Raw genomic sequence first — 11,767 nt, forward strand, 5'->3', positions numbered from 1 at the left:
AATAAGTTGAAGACAACTGTGTTTATGAATCATGTTAGTAAATATTGCTGAGAAACAGCTTATTGTGTTAACGATGTAGCTTCTGGTTAACTGGGAATACACACAAAGTGTGTAGGTCTGCTTGTGTAAAACTGCAAAGATACACTGTGGGAATGGTGCATTTTCCAAGGCAGTATGCCTCCAATCTCTAACAGATCAAAAGAGTACTGATGTGATGCAAATCTCTGTACACCAACAAAAATGTTATAAATAAGCAATATGATTTAAATATAACTTGTGGATTCACTTTGTCTGAATAAGATGTTGGACTGGAAAATCTCAAAAGAAGCAAAGCCAAAAGAACTCTACCAAACCACAGTTTTTTAACATGGCTTGTTCTTTAGTTAGGTTCATCCTTCCAAACAGAGAAAAAATAAATATTTTCGAAATACAGAAAATAACAATATTGTGGAGTCAAAGTAACCATTCATAACTTAAATAAGCTTTTTTGCACACACATAACTTTTTAATGGCTGTATTTCTTTTGAGTTTGCACCTTTTGTTTTAGAAACAAGAACATGAGCTATTAGAGGTCTTCTTGGGAAACAGCTTCTTCTACACTCCTTACATGTTGTCTAATTTACAGAAATAATTTAACTATATTACTATTGGTCATATAATGATCTCTGTAGTGCAAAATATTTTTTCCAACAGTTAATGTAATGGCAGATCATTTTATAATGTTACTGAGTTCTCAAAGCTGTAGTAAATGAAAAATAAAAAAAACCTTTTCAAGTATCTAGGAAAATGCAGCTTAGCTTCGATGGTCTGTAGTTTTCTCTGTAAACAAGCAAGCAGCAATCTCTTAATGATCACAGTTAACAAAGTTTGTTTGGAACAAAATAAAAAAGAAATAGGAATGAAACATTTTAAACAATAAATTTATTAATGTAGTCAACAAGTCTTTTATGAAAAGTTTTACTTAAGTATAGTTTGAAAGAAAGGAAAATTGTGGTGTTGATTGAAAACAGACAGTTCAAAGCTCTTAATATACAATTAACCAATTAAATCTGATTTACCTGGAAAATGCTCTTGTATAAAATCAGTGTGACTGTGCCCACACAATCATGGCATTCCTTCTGAGATTTTAGTTACTGACTAGTTATCAGATATTTAAAATTAAATGATTGCGCTATAGATGTTGGCACAAACAATGTAAGTTTATACTACAATATAGAACTATATAAACCTTTTAGTTATACAAATTTACAAGCCTCATTACTTTGTAAAAGAATCTTATATCTCATTTATTTTTCTTTCATTTATTTTTCTCTCTAAATAAGGAGAGAAAATTGCTTTAATTCCAGATAGATCAAAAAGGTATCTGTAGTAGTGTCAAGAAGTTTCCGAGTTGTGAAGCTGTTCTTGTGCTTTTCCCTATGTATCCATCCCTAACCAATTGCTGCACATCGGACACTGGGACAGGTGAGTCTTTGTTATGACTCTTCTACTGCTCTTTGACAGCTAGTATCTCCTGACTTGCACATAATTAGTCTCATATTCTATGTTTTTCAGTACATTTGCTTTTTTTTTTCTTTTTTTTTTAAATAGAGGCTATTTTATGACTGACAAAGTATTCACTTTAGGAAATGTGATCATATCGATAAGAATATGCTTCCTCTGAGTGTGTTAGGCGTTTCCACTAATATGAACAGTCCTGTCAGAACATGAAGCATTTACAGCATTGTCAAAGTGTTACAGGCTAGCCACGTAAGCTCAACTTGTTTATGAAATCCAAGTCTTAATTTGGTTCTCTATAGATAAAAAGAATAAAAACTGTCAAGCATATGTTTATCCTGGTGTATTATCACTCTTCTTGAACAAAATACAAAAATTTGATTCTCCTTCCAGAAGGTCAACAATAATTGCAGTTGTACACCATGCTGTTCTGATGCTCTTCTGCAATTATAAATGAAAATTTATGTTCTTCGAGTGGTATAATCATAAAAAGTCACTACCTCGCATAACAATAATAAAATAATGGATGAGGTTATAAAACTAGGAGTATGCTAAACATAGTGAATTAATTTTTGGTTTGTTGGCTGTAAAAAAGTCTCTGTGAATCTTTCAATAAATATTACCTCTATTTATAAAAAAAAATTAAAGAACTGGTGTAAATAACTTTTTTTTTAGAAATATTTTCACATGGCAGTCTATTTGGTTGCATGTTACATTGACTTTCATGTCTAAGATGGAAAGAAAAATATAACCATAAGGAGAACTAAACTATTAGAGCTAAGTAATCCAAGGGCACATAGCCAGACATCAAGAACTGTATATACATAATGCGGTTTGTATGAATCCCTGAACACATTTTTCATCATTAAATGAGCACTTTTATATGAAAAAATGCAAATAAACTACATGATGTTACTTCGATTCTCTCTCCAGCTACTTGTTATATTGAGCAATGGGGGTGACAGAGACATGTTGAACAATACCCTTAGTCTCATGTTTAAAGTAATCTTACATTCTTTTTCAAACTGTTACAACTGAACTGAAAAAATAATCTAAGTGCCTAATCTCAGACCATGGGAACTTGTGTGTTTTCTGAATTCAGTGTTTTCTGAAATATTGTTACTGAAGTTAACCAGCTTATTTTACAAGCAAATTCAGTTACAGTTAGTGAGGGTACCTGACAACATTCAGCTTACTCCAGAATGCACGTCAATTCACAGCACTTGGTGTTATAACAAACTGCTGTTTTGATTGTGCATATTTCTTACTCAGTAGTAGTAATAGTGAAATTTGGATTCTTACTGAATTTTTTTTAACATAGTTGACTGATTTTTGGCAATGGAATTGAGTAAAACAGGCTCCATAAATTTGGCTAGGGTGGCCTTGGAAAGAAACTGGCTGCTGATCTGTTTTCTGTATTTCCTCCTATTTTCAGGATTCAGATTATTATTTTTTTCCTGTGCATATCTCAAGGAAAATCCATTTATATCATAAACACTCTGATTCCATTGTGAAGAAAACCAAACTTTAAATATTTTTGCCTTGTATAGGTAAGAGATGAATGAAAAGTGAGGTATTATCAACTGTTTATACCCTGTTTTTAATTTATTATCACAGAGTAGATATAATAAAATACTCTGGAATTAAAAGCCTAATACTTCACTGTTACTTTTTGTAACAAATTAGCTGTTATTTTACAAAGATGGTGGTACACCCCAAGGCCATAACTGAAGATCAATGGTAAAGAGCTAGTCTCTTCTTTGAAAAGTTTAACATCTGAATACAATTTTTAGAGAGGCAGAATTCTAACTGATATAGAGATGCCTTCTTCCAGTCTTCTGGCTTCCCTAGAAGGACATAACTCAACTAGGGCCCTGAAACAAACTTATTCCCACATAAATTCTTCCTTTCTCTTCTTTGGACCATCCAGTTCAAATTTATCAGAGATGAGGTATGATTTGCAACAAGAGGGATAGAAAGGTAGAATGAGTCTGAAGGTCTGGGAGAGTGTCTGAGATCTGGGGCTCTTATTATTGAGACCCTAAGAAGGACAATCTTTGTATGTTGGGAGGAAGGTAAAAGCTTGGAGTTAGTGCTCTCTCTTGATGCAGAAACATATACATCATCAAGTATCTTGGAAAAGAAATATGGTTTTTCTTTCTTACTTCAAAAAACATGGACCTGAAACCCTAAAATATCTGTCAGAAGCAAAATTAGAGGCAAAACCTAAGCCTCCCTTATAATACTCAAAAGTTAGTAGCCTTGGGCTGCTCAGCAGATAATCCATTCCTGTTAGGACAGATTTACTTCTTAGCAGGAAGGGAATAAATAGGAATCCTGAAGGCTCAGACCTTCTTGAGGAACTTCTCCCCAGCCCTGCAAAACCACAGAGAATGTCTGCCTTCCCCTCTGGCACGCTGTTTGAGGGAAAGCTGTCAGTCCATGCCCCAGCTTGTTCTAAGGACAGAGAGGATAGGGAATCCCTACAGCATGGAAACTCAGCAGGCCTGGCTCACCATGACATTGCAGTGTGCATACACAGCACACTGTAGTGACAGTCACCTAATGTGTGACTTTATCTTCAAAAACTTCCAAACAGGTTAAATTAACCCTACACATATTACAAAAAAAGCAAAACTGTGATCAAACAACATTCAATCAGCCCTTCTACTGCCACAACAGAGGCTGGGTTCTTCTCTTTCTTTCTGTCACTGTTCCTTGATGTAGTTAGGGCAGGATCTGCTTTTGAAACCACTCCGTGTTTCCTGCTGTCAGGGGCCTGATGGCACTAATTATTTTGCCTCCAGGGGTCTGGTTGCTTGGAATGAAAGCCAGCTCTAAGGTGATTCAGCAGGGACCTGGGACTGGGTGAGAGGGAGCAGGGAGCAGTCTGGTGGGACAGATAAGCTGCATTCATGCCTAGTCCTGGACCTCCTAATGACTGTCTTTAGATCTGTTTGGCTTTTGTTTGGGCACTGTAGGACTGCACCCATATCAGTGAGGACACTGTCACCCTTGGCTTTACCACCCTTCCCCTGCAGTGCTGTTGGGGCTGCTGCTGCCTGAAAACTCCTTGGAGTTTGTTGGAGCCTTCAGGTTGTTTCAGTGTGTATTTTTATTATCATTGAGCTGTGTTTAATGCAAGCAATTTGGTTTTTATTAGAAAGATAAGGTTTCCTTCTTTGCATTTCCTGGAAACTTCCCATCTGGCTTGTTTTGGGACCAGAAGTGCTGGCTGAATAGCAATGCCTTCCACTGATCCTGTGAAATGTGCTGCAGTTTGCAGTGTGCGGCAAACGGCTTTGCAGAATCTTTATCCATCTTATCAGAAGCAGTTCCCAGCTCCTGAAATTTTGGACTTTTACATGCCATGCTATTATTGGAGCTATCTTGGAAGATGGTCTGAGGATGTTCATGGAAGACATTACCTCAGATATATGCCCATGCATATTTCATTCATTGGGGTCATTCATCTGTCATACTAAGGCAAGCAAGGCATAAACAGATGACCCCAGAAGATAACAGGGTAGTCTGCAAGCAGAGAGGGTGAGAATTAGAGAAGTATTAAGAATTGGTGGTGATGGCATAGGAACAGGAAGGTTTTGGGTTCCTTCTCTGACACTGCTAGCCAAACACTGAGATAAGAGCCATCCAGGAAGCCAAATCTGCCAAAGAGCCAGAGGTAGAACTAGGGCATTCTTCAGACATCTTCCAGCACTGAAAGGTGTTGCACCCTGTGAGAGACCTACAGGTTTTCACCTGGTCTTCCAGCTAGGCACCCATCACACACAGTTAGGCTTGCACAAGCTGCAACCTGCTTAATAAATACATGTAGGCAGTCCTTACATTAAATACTTCCACTAATACTTTGCTAGATATGGGAAACATAACATCAAAAAGTTACCAATGTATTGTTATTCTACAAGTGTGTGTGAAATTTTGTATCTGGAGATCTAATTTTTCATTTTCTTCTTAAAGTAAGAGTGACTGTTTGTTCAGTTGTTTAAATTCTATCATGTGTTTTGTTTTACAATTTCAGTTGAAAATGACAAGTCTTTTTTTTTGTCCCCACATGGACTGCACGATGTTAGTAGGGAGGGGAATAAATTACTTTCTTGTACTAAGATTCACATGATTGAGTGGGGAAAAGCAGGCCACTACAATTGCTGTTCTTTACTGGCTGTAGCATTAAGCAGCTCCAACTGCTTTCCTTTCTTTATACTTCATTGAGTAGATGAGATTCATTGATCTGCTTTCGCTCCTGATTTGCCATTTGCTCATATTACACCTCCTTCCTTTCTATTTGCTTTCTTTGTGAAGACTTCAATTCTACTTTAAGCTCAGAGATTACTTTTTCATGACTTTTAAAGTTTAGTGAGGTCAGTACTCAGGTTCTGTCTATTATTGTATTCTCCAGAAAAGCACATTTCTCAGTTTTCTCTTTGTATTTACTGTCAGGTTTTACTCTGTATCAAGAATGGCTTGTATTTATATCAAACATGCCTGGTGATAGGGAAAGCTTTTGCAGGTTTACAGGTAAAAATGGCCTTGTACTTGGAGCACTGTTGTTTCTACACTGTGGCAATGCACTACCCAAACAAAGCAAAACCAAATATTGTCAAAAAAGATGTAATTTTGAAAAGAGGGGTATTCTGAATGAAACACAGCTGTTTGCTAAACCTAGAGACAAGGTTGGAGAGAATAAGTTATGGGGTTAGTAAATATGTATTTCTGCTGCAAAAAAAATGAACTCAAGTGGAAAAGGTCTCAAAAACGGACTGCTACTAGTGGACTTGTGGCTACAAATAAAGGAACAGTAGGCTTCAGAGATCTGGGAAATAATGTATGTAGGATTATCAGCAGTCTTTTCTGTTTAAGAGCCCACACTTCGATTCATATTTTCTGAAACCCTGCATGGTGCCTGATGTGAAATGTAACAGGCATGTATTAAAAGGTATCATTCTCTGTGTAGCCTTAGTGCTTTTCAAGTAAAAAACACCTCAAGGTGGAATTCTTGAGCAATTCATAATGAAGCTAGGGAGCTGCAATTATGCTCCATGACTTCTGGAGTGGAGGCAAGGTATATGAAAAGAAGAAATACAAAATAAGTGGTTAGTGATAGTGACCATACTGTACCTTTTAAAAGTTCACATTTAATGTTAAACATATTCTTTGGTTCTTCCATGTTCTTGCATAATCTCTATCATTTACCTTTTAAGTGTTTAAAAATCTAAAACCAATCAATACTTCTGATGGAAACTGAGAAGTAAGGCAGTAGGTGTGAGAGAGGAGAAAGGCTATAGCAAGTTATAGATATAAAGCATAAACTGAGTTTTGAAAATTTTTTTCCTTCGAACAATGCCCCTTCTGCTGTTTGGAGGAAAAATAGGTGACTGTGTAAGTAAATCTATTTTCATATTTTTGGGTTACTTGACATTGCACATCTCAGCAAGTAGTAAGTTTTCTTGCTGTACAAGTTTCATTTCATGTGTGGCAACAGGAGAATTGCTCTTAGGTACATCAAATTAAACTAGCAAGAAAAATCTGAAGTAGCTTATTTTTATTGCACAACAACATTATTGAGTTGTGTACCTCGATAAGTGATTTAAAGCACAAAACTTAAAAACGAAACACATTTTTACTATAGGAATGTTAGTAACTCCTTTGAGTGATCATGAAAGTCGTTAGTATATGGATTAAGAAAAGCTATTGCTCCAGGAAAAAACTGGTTTTGTGAATAATGTCAGAGAAAAAAATGTGGATTAGTGTTGTAGTCAGGACGGCTGAAAGAATAAAAGCCAGGCACAGTACGATGATGATGATCTGGAAGTCTGCTTTATTGCTCAGTTCAACCCTATTTATACACCTTCTGCGAATAGAATCTTATATACCCTTCTGTTAATGACTTGCTGTCTATGGGCTATTATTAGCCCTTACACACAATTGGACATTCACACCTTTTTTACATTCTCCTCTCGCTGGTCAGTTTTGGCACCTTCTGAAGCTTTTCACTGCTGCTGTGAATTCTTCAGGGAAATGGCTTTGAAGCATCTAAGTCTATATCCTCCATCTCTATATCATTCACCAGGGGTGTCTGTGGACCCGCTGCCTACCCCAACAGATTAGAAATTCAGTGATCAGTGAAAAGCTGAAACCATATTTGATTTTACTTGTTTTCAATGTAGAAGTGATATTATCAAAGGATATTTTAATATCTTACTACACTGGTTGAGTAATCCACAATTCCAAATCATATTTATGGTAGATGGTGAGATGTTAGAGGAGGTAGGCTAGAGAAATTGTAGATGTTCCATTCCAGGAAGTGTTCAAGGTCAGGTTGGATGGGGCTTTGAGCAGCCTGGTCTAGTGGAAGGTGTCCCTTCACATGGCACAGGGGGTGGAAGTAGTTGATCTTTAAGGTCCCTTCCAACCCAGCCCACTATATGATTCTGTGATAAGCTGTAGAACTATATTGGTATTACGTACAGTGATCTCCTTGTTCCTTAGGATGGAGCTTTTTTTCTTTGCTGATACTAAAAGCATAAATTCCAAGTCCTTATGTCGTTGTACTACTTATGGTTTTTCAGATATGGAAATGCATAGTCAGAGCCTTTTCTCACATGACCCTCTGGAGGAACATGCAGGTCGTCCTCCCTCCACAGAGACCTGCCAGTTCTGCTCATTCAGTATAAGTGTTTTTCTCTCCAGTCTTCCACATCTCATATCAAAGCTGATTCTTTTACCAGTCTCTCAGCTACCTCTACTATATTTAGCTACTGATTCTGAGCCACTTAAAATCACATGCACTCAAATATGTGAAAGATCGCTCATGGGATGCAGAAAGGAAAATTCACCAGGGTGAATAAAAATTTTTTTCTTCACATGACCTGTATTATTAAGTATAATAAAAGGGTAAAAAGGTGTTTTGATCTCTGGATCAGTCAGGTCCTGGTTGGTTTGACTGAAAATTATGAGTATCTTTTTAACTACAGAAAATGTTTATGTTTCCTCTTTTGTTCTCATGTTCATTTATCTGTGAATAGAAGATAATAGGCAAATAGAACTGAGAAAAGGAAGACAATGATAGGTTCTGACCTGCAGAATAGCCACAAATCTCAGCAAAGTTTTCTTAATGTTATTTAAATGCTCTAGCAAAGTGATTGCTTTTTGAAATCAATTTCAGAGGCAGCTATTTCACCCCATTTACTTCCAATTTTTCAATCGACAAGAAACCCAGCTATTTGCCTGGATAGCAACTTGTGCACATGTCTTTCACATGACAGCACAAAACTATTTACAGCAAAAGTTTAATTATCAAACATCTGGTTTCCATAGCAACAGAAGGCCATTTACTATAATACAAAAATAACTTGTACAGTGTTTCAAGGCTAAAGCATGTCTAATTAAGATGCAAGCTCCCAAAGCTTGGACTAATCTAGATCAAAGTTATAGTGATGAAGTACTATCTTTGCATATAATATCACCCCAAAACCATCTAAAAAGTGGTGTCATTTTGATACTATTTTTCAGTAAGGACTTTCCTGATTTAAACAAAAGACAGGATAAATAAATATGCAGCTAGAGAAAATGTCAGAAACTTTTCTTTTTGGGTCACTGATGGACAATTCCCTATGCATGATAATTTGTGATTGTTTTCTAATTATTGATCCTCTGTGGAGGACAAAAAACCTTCACTGAAAGTAGCACTGTAACTTTAGGCAGTCATTATCCAAGCAAAATAACTATTAAAGTGTTTTTATTCAGGGTTATTTTGGAGATTCAGTGTCTGAACTGCTACTTTGCAGTGGCTTTACATTAGTGATTGCTGTAGGGTGTGTAGCCACAGAATATATTAAATGCAAATTCAGCAATTCTAAATTCAGCAATTCTAAGCTCTGAAAAAGAAAAAAACACAGACTTGAACTGCTAAGGCATTAATGCTTATTTTATAACATTAAATGATTGAAAATGAATGATTTACAAATAAACAAATTTCTCTGGTTTACACCGTGTAGGAGGTCATATTATATAACCAGAATTGTCAGATCTCATCTTAAAATTCTGTTAAGATGTATAGTATGCTTCTATAACACAAACAAAAATTGGCCTTTGTCAGAATAATATCAGTTAGTTGTAACAACTGTATTTAGGATTTCAGCACTTGGACTTCTGTTTGTACCTAGCAAACTTCCTTTTTGAGTAGTACAAGTTGGTTTTGGTGGTGCTACTGTAGCAAAAATTTAACTCCACTTCCTGATCCACTCTTCCACCTTACCCTTATCTCAGACTAGTAAATTGTCAGGTTTTGAAATGTGCTCTAGTGTTCAACACATCCACACTGTAATGATCAGAGTAGAAAAATTAATTGTAGACTGCCTTTCTTTTGTGAAGAAAACTTAGTACATGGTGTGTGTGAGCAGGGAGGGCAGGGATGTGAAATGAAATGTCTTCTCTTTGCATCAGGTGCTTCAAATAGCTTTAGCTGGTGACAGCTACATGTGAGGGAAACAGTAATAAAGTTCTAAAATGTTTAGCACGTTGCAGGCTAAAAGCAAGACCTTTAAAGGCATCCAGAAATTGACTGGAAATAAAACTGCTGGCAGTGAGTAGAGCATTCCCTTTGCTGTGCAGAACAACCATCTTTTACACCTTGTGAAACAGATGGCAAAGGTCTACATGCTCCAGAAGCAGTTTTTACAAATTCATGTTGGAAGGAGGAAAACATATTTCATAGAGTAGTAATTGCAGATGAAAAATGAACAACTTTGGTTTCTTTTCTAAAGGGAAATACATCTTACCATGGGGTACTGAGATGAATCATAATTCAAGAAGTTGTGTTGCAAGTAAAAGCTTTGCCCCTTGAAGTTTTGAACTGATTAAGAAACAATATTTCATGCAATAGTTTTACAAAAAATCCTCTTCAAAACACATAAAGGAGCAAAATTGTGGAATATGAACACTAAGCACTGCATTTATCCATCCACTCTTCAAGGCATCTAATACCACTGCTAGTCTATTCTGGTGTCTCTTCCACAACAGTGCCTGGCCCTGGTTGGGATGAATCTCTGAGAACAAGCTTCATTCCATCTGCAGTCTTCACTGGGTAAGAGTGAGCTGACAGTCCCCACTGTCTTTTCCAACAAAATAGAATTGTAGAGCTGAGTGTCAGTTGCCTAGCTCCCACAGCTGGTGACAAAGATTGGAAGGGACAAGTAGCAAAAATAGACATTATTTAGAAGGCTGAAGTGTCCAGCAAGGTCTTTTTTTTTCAGAGACATTCCAGTACTTTAAAATTCGAAACTCTCACTCCTTGGAGAGAGAATGAGGCAAACTTAAAATGGTCCAGGACAGACTTGTTCTCATGACAAGAGTTTAATGGAAATGGAAAAGGAAATTAACCTACTCTTCTCATGAAGTGAAGATTGATTAAGTGTGTTAACTTCTAAATGGTGAAGCTTTTAAGTAAACTAAATTGAACTGGAAAGCGAAGTAAGATGATCATGCATTCGTTTATACAGTTCACACATTCTTTTTGAAACCAACATAACATTTATGGTATGCTATTTTGCACCAGTTAATGGTGTGTTATTTTTAATAATTGTAACAATGGTAAAATCTGTAATTAATGTTTTTCCATGTCCATAAATAGTTCATTAAAATGGCTTTATTAGGGTTATACTCCTGCCCAGTTGTATTTTTCCTGACACTTTAATTTTCCCCACTGTTTCCCCTCTAAGAGATAGAATCTGCCCTGTAACTGTTTTGTATTGATGAAGTGAGATACTAAAAATTGGATATCCATCCTTCTTGCATAATCAGTTCTCCAGGACCCATTTTATAGCAGGAATATTTTTTCCATCACTCATTTCTACAAGATATCAAAGCTTCTTTCAAATTTACTGATCCTAGCTTAAATCTCTCTTTTTCTTGTTTTTGTTGCTGTTTCTAATGAGCTTGATGCCACTAAGATTAAAAGAGGCTTGAAAAAAAACCAGCTGTAAAACAGCTTTGATCTCCTAAGGTGAAAGCATATTTTTGTGCAAGACTTTTTCCTCTGAGGCATGATAAGAGTTGAATTGATCTGGAGGGAAACGAAAAAAGAACAACAGGTGGGAGAGAAAATGAAGAGGAAGAAAATGTGGGAACTTTTAAAGAAAATTAGATATGCTTTCTTTTAGCTTTCATTACCAGCTTTTTCCTACATTTTATTTGAAACATATAAAGAATTCAGGGTGTTGATGTTTTTCATTGAAGAAAAGAAGCTGATTTC

The sequence above is a fragment of the Empidonax traillii genome, unplaced genomic scaffold (genome assembly GCF_003031625.1).
Source record: "Empidonax traillii isolate 1590-97213 ecotype Southwest subspecies unplaced genomic scaffold, ASM303162v1 scaffold300:size811877, whole genome shotgun sequence".
NCBI classification, from domain to species: Eukaryota; Metazoa; Chordata; class Aves; order Passeriformes; family Tyrannidae; genus Empidonax; species Empidonax traillii.